This window comes from Macaca fascicularis, chromosome 1 (genome assembly GCF_037993035.2).
Source record: "Macaca fascicularis isolate 582-1 chromosome 1, T2T-MFA8v1.1".
Classification (NCBI taxonomy): Eukaryota; Metazoa; Chordata; class Mammalia; order Primates; family Cercopithecidae; genus Macaca; species Macaca fascicularis.
The window spans coordinates 143,495,811-143,515,085 of record NC_088375.1 but is presented as its reverse complement, the minus strand read 5'-3'; the positions used below and the strand labels follow the sequence as shown (position 1 = coordinate 143,515,085).

General features: G+C 41.1%; 1 long non-coding RNA gene across 2 annotated transcripts in view; it reads left to right on the top strand.

Annotated features, from left to right (window-relative positions):
• Nucleotides 1-4,774: 4,774 nt before the first annotated feature.
• The window catches only part of LOC135964625 (uncharacterized), a 33,843-nt gene continuing 19,342 nt past the window's right edge, over nucleotides 4,775-19,275 (top strand). For both annotated transcript variants that reach the window (XR_012429122.1, XR_010577128.2), the window contains exons 1-3: nucleotides 4,775-5,821; nucleotides 17,653-17,702; nucleotides 18,303-18,365. This is a non-coding gene — a long non-coding RNA (uncharacterized lncRNA). The remainder of the gene's footprint in view (nucleotides 5,822-17,652; nucleotides 17,703-18,302; nucleotides 18,366-19,275) is intronic.

Here is a 19,275-nt window from a genome sequence, read left to right as displayed (position 1 = left end):
CCGCACCCGGCCGAGATTTATAATTTGTTGGAATTTATTTTTTGAAATTTATAATTTGTTGTTTTTCTCATGCTAAATAAATGTTGAATTTAGTACCCAATATTGTGTCAGTAATTTTGTTTTCTTTTTCTTAAAGAGAGCTCTCCAAATTTTATAAGCTTCAGGTCTTACAATACCTGGATCCACTCCTGGGTAGTCTAAATTACCCTTCTCTTATCCTGGGATGTTAAATGTTGGATAATGTAATCATTTTCTATGTATATAATTTGATCAATAACTAAGACTAATCTTTTTAGAATTGATAGTTTCGAAATCTTTGCTCAACCTAAATCACCATAGGTATCTCTATAAGTCATTTTAAGAGAATATGTTGAACACATCAGTGAATTGACATTCAGGTCTTTTTCCAAGTTGGCATCATAGAGTTCTCAAATGCCTCTAAAGCTTTCTATGAAACACATATTTATGGTGACTTTCTAAATTTTCCTTTTTCCCTGCTAGCTATGTAATGATTTATCAGCCATCTTTAATTATCTTTTATAAAGAGTGTGTGTATACTAAGGATTTTATTCATCCAGTAAATGTTAATACATAGGGTTTAAAAATCTGTTGAAAATTAATGACCTCTGACTTAGTTAATAAATAATTCAATGATAAATGTTGAATTGATATGAATAGAATCCATTACTTCAAGGAACACAAGATGGTGATTTTGAAAGTGAAAATCTAAAGTTATCATGTAAATAATCATCATTGATGGGGAAACTTTCTGCCTGAGGGAGTTGTGGACTGACTGGCAAGGTTAAGGTAGCGTTCCATAATACATTACCATGCCTTCCTAGCAGCTATTAGACAACAAGCAGTTTGGAAAAAGAAAACAAAGAGAGAAAGAAAGGAAAGAAAGAGAAGGAAAGAAAAGAAAGGAAGAAAGAAAGAAAGAGAGAGAAAGAAAAGGAGAGAGAAAGAAAGAAAGAAAGAAAGAAAGAAAGAAAGAAAGAAAGAAAGAAAGAAAGAAAGAAAGAAAGAAAGAAAGAAAGAAAAGAAAGAAAGAAAGAAAGAAAGAAAGAAAAAGAAAGAAAGAAAAGGAGAGAGAGAAAGAAAAGGAAGGAAAGAAGGAAAGAAAGAAAGAAAGAAAAAAGAAAGAAAGAAAGAGAAAGAAAGAAAGAAAGAAAAGAAAGAAAGAAAAAGAAAAGAAAGAAAGAAAGAAAGAAAGAAAGAAAGAAAGAAAGAAAGAAAGAAAGAAAGAAAGAAAGAAAGAAAGAAAGAAAGAAAGAAAGAGAGAAATATATCCTCTGGCCGGACATGGTGGTTCATGTCTATAATCTCAGCACTTTGGGACCCCAAGCAAGGCAGGTCACTTGAACCCAGGGGTTCAAGACCAGCCTGGGCAGCATGGCAAAACCCTGTCTCTACAAAAAAAAAAAAAAAAAGCAAAAATTAGCTGGGCATGTTGGTGCATGCCAGTGGTCCCAGCTACTTGGGAGGCTGAGATGGGAGGATCACTTGAGCCCAGCAGGAGGCTGAGGCTGCAATGAGCCACGATCATGTCACTCCACTCCAGCCTGGGTAACAGAGTGAGATCCTGCCTCAAAAAAAAAAAAAAGAAAAAAAAAAAAATTATATTGCAGGTGGGGAAGGCGCCAATAAGCACCCTGTCTGCTGCAAGGCCAGAATCCCAGGCAGATTTCAGGTAAGCCCACTTACTTCCTCCAATCAGCACAGAGGACTTGTGCTTGAAATCAGTGTGGAGGTTCCAGAAGCTGTCTTTTGCCAGCTGTGAACCTCAAAGCACAGGCCCCGGGGCAAGGAAACAATGGTGGGTTGGTGACAAACTTGTGGAAATTTCTGGGCTACAATAATTTTCCCACTAATCTTCGAGCCAAGGTTATGGAAAACTTCTTAGAATATGGAAACTGAAACTTCCTTGGCTCTTCAAAAAAAAGGTTGACCCTGCCATAGAGAGAGAGAAATGAGAGAAAGCTCTGTCGTCTCTTCCCCAGGAGACACCTGAGCACACAACCTTCCTTATTAACTGTGAAGGAAACCAAGTTTGTGGTTGGTAACTTTGGTTGTCACAGAGCCTATATATTTGTAGATCATTTAGCTTATTGACCCAAATGTTCTCATCTTTAGGGGAAAAAAAGTAGTTTAATTAATTCACAATAAAAATCCTCCATTTCATAGAAGATAATATGATATAATCCAAACAGAATCGAATGTATGATATGATGCCGTCATCAGCATGCAGCAGCCTTAAAAATTACAATATCTGACCTTAATATGTGTGAATCTATCAGGATTCCATTGTCGACATGTATATTTTTCAATATTCTTCTCTGAGCTGAAATCATGTCATTTATATGCAAATGACCACATCTTCAGCAGCTGCTCCTTCTCCGTTGAAGCCCAGGGACTTATTTGCACTTAATAAAGCCTCATAAATAGGTTTTTCCTCTAAGTGGGTGGGGTAGCAGGAAACCCATTGCAGCCTTTTACAGTTACAAGCTTCTTTTTGTTTTGAAAGCGAGAGCGGCCCCTTCTAACAGGATGGTTTTCAGTTGTTAGAGAAACACAGTGTGTCATTCAGCTGCTCTCCCCTTTCCCTCCTTAGAAAAAAATGCCCTTTTCCTCAGTGGTGCCTTCTTTCCCATTGCAGCTGTAGGTATGGTATGGTACAATCTCTAGTCTGAGTTGGAATTTAATCCAGACTTCATTACAAGGAGAGGTGTCCTCTGAGCACAGTCTGTGGCCAGGTGGTAAGGGCAGGTGTTCAACTGGGAAAGACTCCCAAGCTCCCATCAGGCTGTCCTGTCTGGGGAGGAGAAGGGGTAACTCCTGGCAGGTGGGGAAGAATTTTTCCTTTCACAAGTTATAAGATTATATTTGAAAACCCTCTATATAGGAAAGGGACAGTGTATGGAGACTATTTGTGCACTCTGATTGCCCAATCAAACAGCAATAAGAGAGCATTGAGAACTCGCCTTCAGTCATGTGGTAATCATGTAGTACTTCTTCTGCCCCCATCCCCACCCTCACCCCACCCCTATTTTCCTAGCTAGTCACTCTTTTTCAAGAGAACTGGATGGAAAAGGAAAAGATTATATGTACTTGGTGTGCACATATCATGAATTCTACCCATTTTCTATTAATGCGCCTATAAAAATCACCCATGCGTCTACTGTGGGGTTAATAGAAATATTCCATTTACCATTTAAGACATGTTTCTTAAAAGCAGAAAAATATTATAGCATAATTGTCTCCTGCTGTCAGATGCAAGACAAACCTGGGCACTTATGAAAAATAAGTAATGGTGGGAAGCAGGATCGTTTATTTTTAAAACACGGGCTCACTGGCTGCTGATTTGGTAATAATGACCTATTATCCTTGTCAGAGCAATAGACTGTTTCTGGAGCTTCATTTCTGGTGTGTGAGCAACTGGCAGAGTAGAGATGATTATACTGTTTGATAAATGTGCATAATCATTGAAGACACTGGTTGACAATACTATCATTAAATTGTCACCAGCTTGGTAAAGAGACAAACATCTCCGCCATGCCAACCTATCAGAGATGTTAATAACTGCAAAAAACCTCCAAGCACAATATTAATGTAGAAAACTGAACACACATACACGTATGCACATCCACCTCAAAATTCAGACACTAGAAGCAAAGTGCTGCCAGGGATGATGTGGAGGGGAATGAAATTTGGCCCTATAGGTCAGGAATCTTGGGCTGTAATCTCATTTCTCTGACCCTCAGTTTCCTTAAGTTTAAAAATCATTTCTGTCCCCTAAGTTACTTATATGCCTAAATATATATATATATTTATATATATACACACACACTTCATACATACATGTACAGTGATATCTAAGAAGTTTTTTTTTTTTTTTTTTTTTGAGACTGAGTCTCGCTCTGTCGCCCAGGCTGGAGTGCTGTGGCCGGATCTCAGCTCACTGCAAGCTCCGCCTCCCGGGTTCCCGCCATTCTCCTGCCTCAGCCTCCCGTGTAGCTGGGACTACAGGCGCCCGCCACCTCGCCCGGCTTATTTTTTTTTATATTTTTAGTAGAGACGGGGTTTCACCGTGTTAGCCAGGATGGTCTCGATATCCTGACCTCGTGATCCGCCCGCCTCGGCCTCCCAAAGTGCTGGGATTACAGGCTTGAGCCACCGCGCCGGGCCAGAAGTTTTATAATTTATAGATGTATATATAAATTACAAACTTCTTAGTTTTATATATATACTTACAAAACATCTTAGATACATCAATCAGTCCCTTTCTTTCTTTCTTTCTTTCTTTCTTTTTTTTTTTTTAGAGACAGGGTCTTACTCTGTCACCCACACTGGATTGCAATGGTGTGATCATAGCTCACTGTAGCCTTCAACTCCTGGGATCAAGGGAGCCTCACATTTCAACATGAAATTTGGAGAGCATGAACATCCAAGCTATATCACACCCTGTAGTTTAATAATATATAGCCAGTAATTACCAATGTTATTTCTGTAAACTAAGGAGAATTCCTGATGAACAACTTTCATAATTACCCCCTTTCCTAATTTGTCCTTTTTTCCTTTAAAATCTTGAGCCCCTCTTTTGTTCTCTGGAACACTCCCCAAGGCAACTTGGAAGTGTGTCCTGGGCTGGAGTCCTCAATCTTTGTGCTTGAATAAACTGTCTTTAAACAACATTCTAATTATCTAATTATCTGTACACTCAGCTGAAAAGAGCCAGCTGGAGAATAAAACAAAATAACTGGGAGATCTTTTTTTTTTTGAGATAGGGTCTTATTCTGTCATCTGGGTGGGAGTGCAGTGGTGCAATCTCAGCTCACTGCAACCTTGACCTCCCGGGCTCAAGTCATCCTCCCATCTCAGCCTCCTGAGTAGCTGAGACTACAGTCATGCACCACCATGCCCAGCTAATTTTTGTTGTTGTTTTTTGTTTGTTGTTTGTTTGTTTTTGAGATAGAGTCTCACTCTGTTGCCCAGGCTGGAGTGTAGTGGCATGATCTCAGCCCACTGCAACCTCTGCCTCCCCAATTCAAGTGATTCTCCTGCCTCAGCCTCCCGAGTAGCTGGGATTACAGGTATCCGCCACCACACCCGACTAATTTTTTGTATGTTTAGTAAAGACAGGGTTTCACCATGTTGGCCAGACTGGTTTTGAACTTCTAACCTCAGGTGATCCACCCACCTTGGCTTCCCAAAGTGCTAGGATTACAGGCATGAGCCACTGTACTCAGCCAATTTTTGTATTTTTTGTAAAGATGGGATTTCACCATGTTGCCCAAGCTGGTCTTGATCCCCTGAGTTTAAGCACACTACCTGCTTTGGCCTCGGGAAGTGCTAGCATTTCAGGTGAGCCACCACACCTGGCCAGGGAGATCTATTTTCAACATACTTAGAAGCTTCCAAAAAAGGTTTTGATAAAATCACATATTTATAAGAGGAAATCAAGATTGTCTAAAACAATTTCTAAATTGAAAAATACTGTCAACATTGATTTTCAGTTAGGTTTCCTACTCCTGCATCCATCTGATAGGCAGATACTTTTTAGAATTATACAATACCCACATTCTTTCTTTTAAAAGAGGGGTAGTCACTCTGTGGTTCACCCTCCATGTGCACAATGAAAAATGTGCATGCCATTTCTCCTATTAATCTCCTTTTGTGAGTTGATTTTTCAGTGAAACTTCAGAGGGTGAAGGGGAAACTTTCCCTTGGCCCATAGAGTTTTGGTACTGTGAGCAGGATACCAAAGCTTCTCTGCTAGAAGCCACAGCGAAGGGAACCCAGGACCTGACAAGCCAGCAAAGAGGTAAGAATTTTTAACCAGACAGGCTCACAGTCTCTCTTTCTGTGAAATCTGATTTGAGGCAAGACAATGGGTCTGGAGGCAGGGAACATAAGACTGATTCACACTTCAGCTATGACAGGAAATATCCTCTTCATAGGGTGTAGGCCAAGTAAATGACCTTGTAACTTTACTTCATACTCTCCATTTACATAGTGTTATATATAAAGAATCAGTGCCACAAAAGAAATAGCACTCGAATATAAAATTTTCTTTTTAATTCTCAGCAAGGCAAGGTACTTCTATAGAAGGGTGCACCCTTACAGATGGAGCAATGGTAAGGGCACATTTGGACAAGGGAGGGGAAGGGGTTCTTATCCCAGACGCATGTGGCTCCGGCTGCTGTGTTGTTCCCCTACTGGCTAGGGTTAGACTGCACAGGCTAAACTAATTCTGATTGGCTAATTTAAAGAGACTGACGGGGTGAGTGCTTTGGCGGGAGTTAGGGCAGAGCAGATAGCAGGTAATCGGAATGAGTCAGGGTGGAGCAGGTAATTGGAATGAGTCAGAGTGGAGTAGGTAATCGAAAAAGGTTGCTTTAAGAGAAGTTTAAAAGTAAAAGGCAAAGAATTGAAGACACTGGCATATTAATTCTTTGAAAAGAAACTTAGAACTCAGGTTGTTAGTAACCTCTCCCCTTGTATTTCCTTACAGCTTTCTTTTCAAACCTTTTTTTTTTTTTTTTAACATGTCTTGGCTTAGTTGTTTTTTCTGATTTTCCAAAATAAGAAGCTTCCCTGGATAAGGTGGAGAACAGTTAAGGGAGGTTTTAGTAAGTGCCGTTTTTATGAGCCTCTGCATCAACTTACGGATGTATGGTATGACACAGCACCCGACAAGAATAAGTACACCTATTACAGCTGTGAGGGAAGTAAGAATTGATGCTATTATTCTTCTCCATTTACTGAACTACTTTTCTAGCCATCCTGTAAAGGGGTCATTTACCCCTGAGTTGCTGGCTAACTCATTGGATAGAGCAGTCAGACCTTGCAATGCCTTTGTTATACTTCCATTAGGGGTGGTGTTATTTAGGATGAAGGTACAACATTGAGTTTTAATCATGATGCAAACTCCTCCTCTTTCTGCTAATATCATGTCTAAGGCTATCCTATCTTCCCAAGCCACCTGGCTAGTAGCCCTTAATTGTTCAGCTATTCCTTTAACAGCATCTCTAGAGTAGTTAATAAATAGCTACTAGCCAGTTAATTATAATAGATGTAGTTTATCTAATCTACATTTTTTAAATTGTCACCCACAAACATATTGACTCAAATCCTGCAGCTATTTGATTTCGGGCTTTAAATTGATCTGGTTTCCCTGTGGGACTCTAATTGTGTCTAAATAGAGGTGAGAGTCAAAAGACCCATAAGGCGCTTCTCTTGCTTTACGATGTGTTATTTTTCCTTCCTCTGGTTGATGAAATGCCAGGGTGAAGGGGATAGCCAATTGGACTAAAGCACTCTAGTTATTTGGTAGAAGGTCCAGTAAAGGTCCACCACAATACCACCACACATCTGCTCAGAGATGAACAAAGGCTACCTGATTGATAAGCTCTTGAAAATAATTAAGCTCACTGCATCCCGTCAGGTCTCCAAGGAACACTCTTTCCTCCCTGTCGTGAGAGACACCAAGTGAACTTAATGTTGGGAGATGGAAGCTGGGTGACCCTTGGGGGCTGACCCGCAGGGTGCTGGACTTCGGGATATAGCAGAGAGAGCGAGCTTGGCACGATTTATTACCCCGGGCTGTAAAATCCTGGAAAAGAGCTACCATGCAGCCAACACCTGGTCGACTGGAGGACCACCTTAGTGGAAAGGGGACAATCTGGGCCTCTGGCCTGCCATGTGCACAAGCATAACAATTGCTTTTGTTTAATGTGCGGATGGAATATTTGATCCATTCCAACCAGGCAATTGCATCTTGGTAACCTGCCTTAATTGCCAAAGTTGTTTTAAGTCTTTAACTTCTACCATCCTCTAGTAAAATGAATGTATGGTTTTAGGAAATTACAAAAACCGGTTGGGGCAGTCCATCCTTGCTCTTTAGTGGTTCACAGAATGTTGGACCAACTATGGCATAAAGGCTCTCTATCAGAGGGCAAGACTCCTGGTTGACACGGGTCTTTATCAAAATCTCCCTGGATTAAATGGTCCTAGTTTACTAAGGCCCAGTCTGAGGAGAGTCAGGAGGGACAGAGGTACTTTTCTGAAGTAGAGAGTAATCTTTGACTTGGCAATCCCCTACGGGGTATAACAAGGCAAGCATCAAATGCAATAGTGAAATTGACTGGGTTATGTTATAACTAGATGGTCAGCAGTAGAGCAAGGAAAGAAGAAAGAGTAATAGAATAGATGAAAGAGAGTTCAATTTTTCTTATCTTTAGTTTGGTAGGGTTTTCCCCTGGGACTATGGCCCATGACCCTGGACGGGGCGGCACTTTCTTGACTTGGGTGTGATGAGTCCATCCCCTTTCCGCTGTATGAACAGCAGTCTCGGTGGTTAACAGCGCAAGCTAGGGTCCTTCCCAGGCTGGCTCGAGTTTTCCTTTTTTCCACCTTTTGATGAGAACGTGATCCTCGGGCTGGTGTTGGTTTACTGGAAATTCTAAGGGTGATACCTGTGCTAAAAAGACTTTTAGTTTTGAGGGAAAGGAAAGTGGAAGATAAACCAAGTATATAATTTCTAAGAAATTGATCTTTTGTTTTAAAGTGGGGACATCAGCAGTGGACTTTATAGTCCTTGGTGCCCTTTTACTGAGAAATTTTTTTAGACATATTTTTATTAGTTTTTAGATCAAAGAAAGCCAAACACCATTTTATATTTGACAGTGCTTCCTGTATGATTTTTATACCAGATAAGCTAAATTTCACTTTTATATTAGGGTGTTATTAATGTTAAACTTAATTTTAATAAAACCTTGTAGACATATTTGTCCAATTTTTAATGTCTGACCATAAGGTAAGATTTTCATAGACTGTTTTTAACCTTTTATAATTTTTGTTAAAGAGCAGGTTAGTGCTTTAAGAAAAACCCATTGTGCTTTTAATGTCCAGTTCACAGAAAAACTGGATGATACCTTTTTGACTTTAGCCAATGTTTACACACAGAATTTCCTTTACAATTAACATTTTAAAACTTGCTTAAACCTTCAAATCAAAATTTTTTAAAACTTTTTTTTTTTAAATGTATTTATTATTATTATACTTTAAGTTGTAGGGTACATGTGCATAACGTGCAGGTTTGTTACATAAGTATACTTGTGCCTTGTTGGTGTGCTGCACCCATCAACTTGTCATTTACATGAGGTATAACTCCCAATGCAATCCCTCCCCCCTCCCCCCTCCCCATGATAGGCCCCGGTGTGTGATGTTCCCCTTCCTGAGTCCAAGTGATCTCATTGTTCAGTTCCCACCTATGAGTGAGAACATGCGGTGTTTGGTTTTCTGTTCTTGTGATAGTTTGCTAAGAATGATGGTTTCCAGCTGCATCCATGTCCCTACAAAGGACACAAACTCATCCTTTTTTATGGCTGCATAGTATTCCATGGTGTATATGTGCCACATTTTCTTAATCCAATCTGTCACTGATGGACATTTGGGTTGATTCCAAGTCTTTGCTATTGTGAATAGTGCCACAATAAACATACGTGTGCATGTGTCTTTATAGCAGCATGATTTATAATCCTTTGGGTATATACCCAGTAATGGGATGGCTGGGTCATATGGTACATCTAGTTCTAGATCCTTGAGGAATCGCCATACTGTTTTCCATAATGGTTGAACTAGTTTACAATCCCACCAACAGTGTAAAAGTGTTCCTATTTCTCCACATCCTCTCCAGCACCTGTTGTTTCCTGACTTTTTAATGATCGCCATTCTAACTGGTGTGAGATGGTATCTCATTGTGGTTTTGATTTGCATTTCTCTGATGGCCAGTGATGATGAGCATTTTTTCATGTGTCTGTTGGCTGTATGAATGTCTTCTTTTGAGAAATGTCTGTTCATATCCTTTGCCCACTTTCTGATGGGGTTGTTTGTTTTTTTCTTGTAAATTTGTTTGAGTTCTTTGTAGGTTCTGGATATTAGCCCTTTGTCAGATGAGTAGATTGCAAAAATTTTCTCCCATTCTGTAGGTTGCCTGTTCACTCTGATGGTAGTTTCTTTTGCTGTGCAGAAGCTCTTTAGTTTAATGAGATCCCATTTGTCAATTTTGGCTTTTGCTGCTGTTGCTTTTGGTGTTTTAGACATGAAGTCTTTGCCCATGCCTATGTCCTGAATGGTACTACCTAGGTTTTCCTCTAGGATTTTTATGGTATTAGGTCTAACATTTAAGTCTCTAATCCATCTTGAATTAATTTTCATATAAGGAGTAAGGAAAGGATCCAGTTTCAGCTTTCTACTTACGGCTAGCCAATTTTCCCAGCACCATTTATTAAATAGGGAATCCTTTCCCCATTTCTTGTTTCTCTCAGGTTTGTCAAAGATCAGATGACTGTAGATGTGTGGTATTATTTCTGAGGACTCTGTTCTGTTCCATTGGTCTATATCTCTGTTTTGGTACCAGTACCATGCTGTTTTGGTTACTGTAGCCTTGTAGTATAGTTTGAAGTCAGGTAGCGTGATGCCTCCAGCTTTGTTCTTTTGACTTAGGATTGTCTTGGAGATGCGGGCTCTTTTTTGGTTCCATATGAACTTTAAAGCAGTTTTTTCCAATTCTGTGAAGAAACTCGTTGGTAGCTTGATGGGGATGGCATTGAATCTATAAATTACCTTGGGCAGTATGGCCATTTTCACGATATTGATTCTTCCTATCCATGAGCATGGTATGTTCTTCCATTTGTTTGTGTCCTCTTTTATTTCACTGAGCAGTGGTTTGTAGTTCTCCTTGAAGAGGTCCTTTACATCCCTTGTAAGTTGGATTCCTAGGTATTTGATTCTCTTTGAAGCAATTGTGAATGGAAGTTCATTCCTGATTTGGCTCTCTGTTTGTCTGTTACTGGTGTATAAGAATGCTTGTGATTTTTGCACATTAATTTTGTATCCTGAGACTTTGCTGAAGTTGCTTATCAGCTTAAGGAGATTTTGGGCTGAGACAATGGGGTTTTCTAAATATACAATCATGTCATCTGCAAAGAGGGACAATTTGACTTCTTCTTTTCCTAACTGAATACACTTGATTTCTTTCTCTTGCCTGATTGCCCTAGCCAGAACTTCCAACACTATGTTGAATAGGAGTGGTGAGAGAGGGCATCCCTGTCTTGTGCCAGTTTTCAAAGGGAAGGCTTCCAGTTTTTGCCCATTCAGTATGATATTGGCTGTGGGTTTGTCATAGATAGCTCTTATTATTTTGAGGTACCTTCCATCAATACCGAATTTATTGAGTGTTTTTAGCATGAAGGGCTGTTGAATTTTGTCAAAAGCCTTTTCTGCATCAATTGAGATAATCATGTGGTTCTTGTCTTTGGTTCTGTTTATATGCTGGATTATGTTTATTGATTTGCGAATGTTGAACCAGCCTTGCATCCCAGGGATGAAGCCCACTTGATCATGGTGGATAAGCTTTTTGATGTGTTGCTGAATCCGGTTTGCCAGTACTTTATTGAGGATTTTTGCATCGATGTTCATCAGGGATATTGGTCTAAAATTCTCTTTTTTTGTTGTGTCTCTGCCAGGCTTTGGTATCAGGATGATGTTGGCCTCATAAAATGAGTTAGGGAGGATTCCCTCTTTTCCTATTGATTGGAATAGTTTCAGAAGGAATGGTACCAACTCCTCCTTGTACCTCTGGTAGAATTCAGCTGTGAATCCATCTGGTCCTGGACTTTTTTTGGTTGGTAGGCTATTAATTATTGCCTCAATTTCAGAGCCTGCTATTGGTCTATTCAGGGATTCAACTTCTTCCTGGTTTAGTCTTGGAAAAGTGTAAGTGTCCAGGAAATTATCCATTTCTTCTAGATTTTCCAGTTTATTTGCGTAGAGGTGTTTATAGTATTCTCTGATGGTAGTTTGTATTTCTGTGGGGTTGGTGGTGATATCCCCTTTATCATTTTTAATTGCATCGATTTGATTCTTCTCTCTTTTCTTCTTTATTAGTCTTGCTAGTGGTCTGTCAATTTTGTTGATCTTTTCAAAAAACCAACTCCTGGATTCATTGATTTTTTGGAGGGTTTTTTGTGTTTCTATCTCCTTCAGTTCTGCTCTGATCTTAGTTATTTCTTGCCTTCTGCTAGCTTTCGAATGTGTTTGCTCTTGCTTCTCTAGTTCTTTTAATTGCGATGTTAGAGTGTCCATTTTAGATCTTTCCTGCTTTCTCTTGTGGGCATTTAGTGCTATAAATTTCCCTCTACACACTGCTTTAAATGTATCCCAGAGATTCAGGTATGTTGTATCTTTGTTCTCATTGGTTTCAAAGAACATCTTTATTTCTGCCTTCATTTCGTGATGTACCCAGTAGTCATTCAGGAGCAGGTTGTTCAGTTTCCATGTAGTTGAGCGGTTTTGATTGAGTTTCTTAGTCCTGAGTTCTAGTTTGATTACACTGTGGTCTGAGAGACAGTTTGTTATAATTTCTGTTCTTTTACACTTGCTCAGGAGAGCTTTACTTCCAATTATGTGGTCAATTTTGGAGTAAGTACGATGTGGTGCTGAGAAGAATGTATATTCTGTTGATTTGGGGTGGAGAGTTCTATAGATGTCTATTAGGTCTGCTTGCTGCAGAGTTGAGTTCAATTCCTGGATATCCTTGTTAACTTTCTGTCTCGTTGATCTGTCTAATGTTGACAGTGAAGTGTTGAAGTCTCCCATTATTATTGTATGGGAGTCTAAGTCTCTTTGTAAGTCTCTAAGGACTTGCTTGATGAATCTGGGTGCTCCTGTATTGGGTGCACATATATATTTAGGATAGTTAGCTCTTCCTGTGGAATTGATCCCTTTACCATTATGTAATGGCCTTCTTTGTCTCTTTTGATCTTTGATGGTTTAAAGTCTGTTTTATCAGAGACTAGTATTGCAACCCCCGCTTCTTTTGGTTCTCCATTTGCTTGGTAAATCTTCCTCCATCCCTTTATTTTGAGCCTATGTATGTCTCTGCATGTGAGATGGGTCTCCTGAATACAGCAGACTGATGAGTCTTGACTCTTTATCCAGTTTGCCAGTCTGTGTCTTTTAATTGGAGCATTTAGTCCATTTACATTTAAGGTTAAGATTGTTATGTGTGAACTTGATCCTGCCATTATGATATTAACTGGTTATTTTGCTCGTTAGTTGATGCAGTTTCATCCTTGCCTCAATGGTCTTTACATTTTGGCATGTTTTTGCAATGGCTGGTACCGGTTATTCCTTTCCATGTTTAGTGCTTCCTTCAGGGTCTCTTGTAAGGCAGGCCTAATGGTGACAAAATCTCTAAGCATTTGCTTATCTGTAAAGGATTTTATTTCTCCTTCACTTATGAAACTTAGTTTGGCTGGATATGAAATTCTGGGTTTAAAATTCTTTTCTTTAAGAATGTTGAATATTGGCCCCCACTCTCTTCTGGCTTGGAGAGTTTCTGCCGAGAGATCTGCTGTTAGTCTGATGGGCTTCCCTTTGTGGGTAACCCGACCTTTCTCTCTGGCTGCCCTTAAGATTTTTTCCTTCATTTCAACTTTGGTGAATCTGGCAATTATGTGTCTTGGAGTTGCTCTTCTCGAGGAGTATCTTTGTGGCGTTCTCTGTATTTCCTGGATTTGAATGTTGGCCTGCCCTACTAGGTTGGGGAAGTTCTCCTGGATGATATCCTGAAGAGTGTTTTCCAACTTGGTTCCATCTTCCCCCTCACTTTCAGGCACCCCAATCAGACGTAGATTTGGTCTTTTTACATAATCCCATACTTCTTGCAGGCTTTGTTCATTTCTTTTTCTTCTTTTTTCTTTTGGTTTCTCTTCTCGCTTCATTTCATTCATTTGATCCTCAATCGCTGATACTCTTTCTTCCAGTTGATTGAGTCGGTTACTGAAGCTTGCGCATTTGTCACATATTTCTCGTGTCATGGTTTTCATCTCTTTCATTTCGTTTATGACCTTCTCTGCATTAATTACTCTAGCCATCAATTCTTCCACTTTTTTTTCAAGATTTTTAGTTTCTTTGCGCTGGGTACGTAATTCCTCCTTTAGCTCTGAGAAATTTGATGGACTGAAGCCTTCTTCTCTCATCTCGTCAAAGTCATTCTCCGTCCAGCTTTGATCCGTTGCTGGCAATGAGCTGCGCTCCTTTGCCCGGGGAGATGTGCTCTTATTTTTTGAATTTCCAGCTTTTCTGCCCTGCTTTTTCCCCATCTTTGTGGTTTTATCTGCCTCTGGTCTTTGATGATGGTGATGTACTGATGGGGTTTTGGTGTAGGTGTCCTTCCTGTTTGATAGTTTTCCTTCTAACAGTCAGGACCCTCAGCTGTAGGTCTGTTGGAGATTGTTTGAGGTCCACTCCAGACCCTGTTTGCCCAGGTATCAGCAGCGGAGGCTGCAGAAGATAGAATATTTCTGAACAGCGAGTGTACCTGTCTGATTCTTGCTTTGGAAGCTTCCTCTCAGGGGTGTACTCCACCCTGTGAGGTGTGGGGTGTCAGACTGCCCCTAGTGGGGGATGTCTCCCAGTTAGGCTGCTCAGGGGTCAGGGACCCACTTGAGCAGGGAGTCTGTCCCTTCTCAGATCTCAGCCTCCGTGTTGGGAGATCCACTGCTCTCTTCAAAGCTGTCAGACAGAGTCGTTTGCGTCTGCAGTGTTTTCTGCTGTGTTTGTTATTGTTTACTATGCCCTGTCCCCAGAGGTGGAGTCTACAGAGACAGGCAGGTTTCCTTGAGCTGCTGTGAGCTCCACCCAGTTCGAGCTTCCCAGCGGCTTTGTTTACCTACTTAAGCCTCAGCAATGGCGGGCGCCCCTCCCCCAGCCTGGCTGCTGCCTTGCCGGTAGATCACAGACTGCTGTGCTAGCAATGAGGGAGGCTCCGTGGGTGTGGGACCCTCCCGGCCAGGTGTGGGATATGATCTCCTGGTGTGCCTGTTTGCTTAAAGCGCAGTATTGGGGTGGGAGTTACCCGATTTTCCAGGTGTTGTGTGTCTCAGTTCCCCTGGCTAGGAAAAGGGATTCCCTTCCCCCTTGCGCTTCCCAGGTGAGGCAATGCCTCGCCCTGCTTCAGCTCTCGCTGGTCGGGCTGCAGCAGCTGACCAGCACCGATCGTCCGGCACTCCCCCGTGAGATGAACCCAGTACCTCAGTTGAAAATGCAGAAATCACCGGTCTTCTGTGTCGCTTGTGCTGGGAGTTGGAGACTGGAGCTGTTCCTATTCGGCCATCTTGCTCCGCCCTTAAAACTTTTTTATGTAGGTAAAAATCCACATTCTTTTTTTTTTTTTTCTTTTTTTAAAATTTTTATTTATTTTATTTTATTATTATTATACTTTAAGTTCTAGGGTACATGTGCATAACGTGCAGGTTTGTTCCATATGTATACTTGTGCCATGTTGCTGTGCTGCACCCATCAACTCGTCAGCACCCAACTACTTGTCATTTACATCAGGTATAACTCCCAATGCGATATGAACAGACATTTCTCAAAAGAAGACATTCATATAGCCAACAGACACATGAAAAAATGCTCATCATCACTGGCCATCAGAGAAATGCAAATCAAAACCACAATGAGATACCATCTCACACCAGTTAGAATGGCAATCATTAAAAAGTCAGGAAACAACAGGTGCTGGAGAGGATGTGGAGAAATAGGAACACTTTTACACTGTTGGTGGGATTGTAAACTAGTTCAACCATTATGGAAAACAGTATGGCGATTCCTCAAGGATCTAGAACTAGATGTACCATATGACCCAGCCATCCCATTACTGGGTATATACCCAAAGGATTATAAATCATGCTGCTATAAAGACAGATGCACACGTATGTTTATTGTGGCACTATTCACAATAGCAAAGACTTGGAATCAACCCAAATGTCCATCAGTGACAGACTGGATTAAAATCCACATTCTTATGCCTCCTTATAATCCTCTTATCAAAAGTATATTTTACTTTCCTTATACACCTTGCACATAAACTGTTTCTTCAATAGTTTTACATTCAGGAGGCCTAATTACTTCTAAATTATACAACATTTCTTGCACAAATTCCCTTTTATAACTTTTTTTTCCCCCACAACTTTCACAATCTTCGACATGCTTCAACCTTCTGACTTGTTGCAAACATCCCTTTCTTTAAACAACCAGTTAGGTTATTTTAGGACAATAATTTACCATGTAACATTCTTTTTATATAAATTCTTCCCCCCACCCTTTTTTTTTTTTTTTTTCCATAAAGATGATAACCATTCTTTTCCAAAATGGACTTTCTTGATGTCTGTGGACTAGACTGCCTAAGGCCATAAGATTAGAAGTTAGGATAATACATGTTACACTGTTAACTTTTAGCAAACTTTACTTTTGTTGAAAACCTTGTAAGTTTGGGATTTCAATTATTCTTTGCCATTAGTAAGACTTGTTTAGTCCAAATTAACTTAGAATTGGTGTAGATGGTTCCTTCCTGTAAGTACTTTAAGGCTTGGCTGAGTGCAAACAGCTCACCCATTTGAACAGACCAATTATTAGGCTATTTTCCTAACTCTGCTTCTACAAGAGTTTCCTTATCACTTACTGAATAACCATTGTGTTTTTTCCCTCAATCACCCGGGAGGAACCATCTATCGTCCGGTCCTGAAGGGAGTTCCTCCTAGGTCTGGTCTGACCTTTGTGCAGTAATTAAGGTTTAGATCCCGTGTTAGGAAACCTGCTGGGTTAAGGGAATTTTCAGTGGTTAATGTTGAATCACTTTAAAAAAAAAAACAAAACAAAACAGAATAGCCTCATACTTTCTTCTGTTAGTAAAGCAGTTGTTGCTACAGATTGAATGTATTTGGGACAGTGGAGTTACTCTTTCTTCCCCTGAGAAGAAAGGAAAGAAAGGGCTGTATGAGGTTCAACCCTTTAAATTAGCAGAAGGCTCAACCTCTCACCAGGGATGTCTCGCCTTGCCTGCCCGGGAAGACTCAACCCCTCAAACCAGGAGGTGTCTTGCCTGTCCTGTAAGGCTCAACCCCTTAAACTAGGAGGTGTCTTGCCTTACTTGTCCTGGGAGGTTGATCTGTTTCCTTCCTTTCCCCCGCTGAAGGTCCTTTGCACACTTCCCACTTGTGCTGTTCTCTCTGGCTGCTTCCTCAAGGGAGAATTAGGCACTTCTTAGTGTTGGTGTGCTGGTATAAATCCCACAGCAGGACCTGCCCTAAGCCATATGAGGTAGCTATGGAACCGCGGAGAACGCCCACTCACTCGGTCCAGCAGTAGGACTTGTCACCATTCACATGAACAACACAACACCGCAAGCAGGGTTGTTTGTGATCATTCACACACTGAGCCCTCCAGAATCTGGCCACCAAGGAGGTACTTTATTGGTTCCTGCAGCTTCTCCTTGTTTGGTCTGTGAACAGAGTTGTCACTGCAGTGTGTGATGATCCTTCAAACTAGGTCACTGGTCAGTTCCCCCCACCCCCACCCCGCCCATTGCTGAGAGCTGGGGTTATTCTTCACACTGGGTGGGTCTTGATTTCTCACTCCTGAGGCCACCACAAGGGGGTGGGGCGTGCCTCCTCAGGAGATAGAACCAAAGACCCTCCAGGAGGGAAATGTAATCCCAGATGAGCACCCAAATTGTTATATATAGAGTTTTGGTGCCACAAAAGAAATAGCACTCGAATAAAAAATTTTCTTTTTAATTCTCAGCAAGGCAAGTTACTTCTATAGAAGGGTGCACCCTTACAGATGGAGAAATGGTGAGTGCACACTTGGACAAGGGAGGGGACGGGGTTCTTATCCCTGACGCACATGGTCCCTGCTGCTGTGTCATTCCCCTATTGGCTAGGGTTAGACTGCACAGGCTAAATTAATTCCGATTGGCTAATTTAAAGAGAATGAGGGGGTGAATGCTGTGGCGGTAGTCGGGGCAGAGCAGGTAGCAGGTAATTGGAATGAGTCAGAGTGGAGCAGGTAATTGGAATGAGTTAGGGTGGAGCAGGTGATGGAAATGAGTTAGGGTGGAGCAGGTGATCAGAATGAGTCAGGGTGGAGTAGGTAATCAAAAAGGGTTGCTTTATGAGGAAGTTAAGCTTAAAAGTAGAAGGCAAAGAATTGAACATACTGACATGTTAATTCTTTGAAAAGAAATTTAGAACTCATACCTAACAATAGGGTTACCCCAAGTAACCAATGGAATCCTCTAGAGGGTATTTAAACTCCCTAACATTCTGTAACGGGGCCTTTGAGCCCCTATGCTCAGGCCCGCTCCCACACTGTGGAGTGTACTTTCATTTTCAATAAATCCCTTCATTCCTTCCTTGCTTTGTTTGTGTGTTTTGTCCAATTCTTTGTTCAAGATGGCAAGAACCTGGACACCCTCCACCGTTAACATATTTTGGTGAGCTACCCCAGAGGACGAGGTAAGCCCAAAGCATCGATTTATTCTTCTCCTTTCTCCTTCTCCTTTCAGCTCCATACAGAGAAATCTCTTTTCCTTTTCAAACCAGGACGCTTGGTGGGCAGCACCTAAACCTAGAAGCAACTGCAGGCCTCTGACCATGGCCAGTGAAACTAAGGGGTTTCCGTGTGGATAACCTGACCGCCACTGCCAATTTGTTTAAGAAACCTGGGTCTTTTTCAGTCTTTGAGTGGCTGTTTCCTAGTAGCTCTTTGGAAATTTTGGGCAATTGGCTGAGGTCACTTGTTGGTATTGCCCAAAGGCCTAGGAACAAATGGGAACAATCACGCTCCCTGAAGGGGAAAGGACCATTTAAAAAAAAAATCATTTCTGTGCATGGTCCTTGATTCCTATGAGGCACAGCTTGGAGCAAACTCATACATGTTTCAGGTGACTTAAACCTTCTTTTCTTATGCTAAATTCTTCCTTTCCCTTATTCAACTGACTAAGGGCAAAGGAAACACACCCAACTTCCAGTTCCTATCATTAAAGTTCATGGAATGGAAAGCATGGGAAAGTATGGCCTTATCAAATTATAAGGATGCAAAAAGTCAGAGATTACACCCAGGTACCAAAGGAAAGCTCATAGTAGGCTCTGGGGGAACTGCATGGAAAGTGGCACTGGTGTCCACCTAAGTAAGGCCAGAGATGTCTGGAACTCTAAGATTGGACCCCATAGGAGGATGCTCTGGGGGATCCTCAGGACCTCAAACTCTCCAAAGAGGACACTGTTGGTAGAGGTTCTGAGATCTAGTATTAAACCCTTCTTAGAATTTTGTCTCACAGTTGCAATGCTGCTTGGCCCCAAAATTGCTTAGAATCTGAAGTTTACTGTCTAATGGGAAAGTGGGATGGCATTGCATGTATCCGGG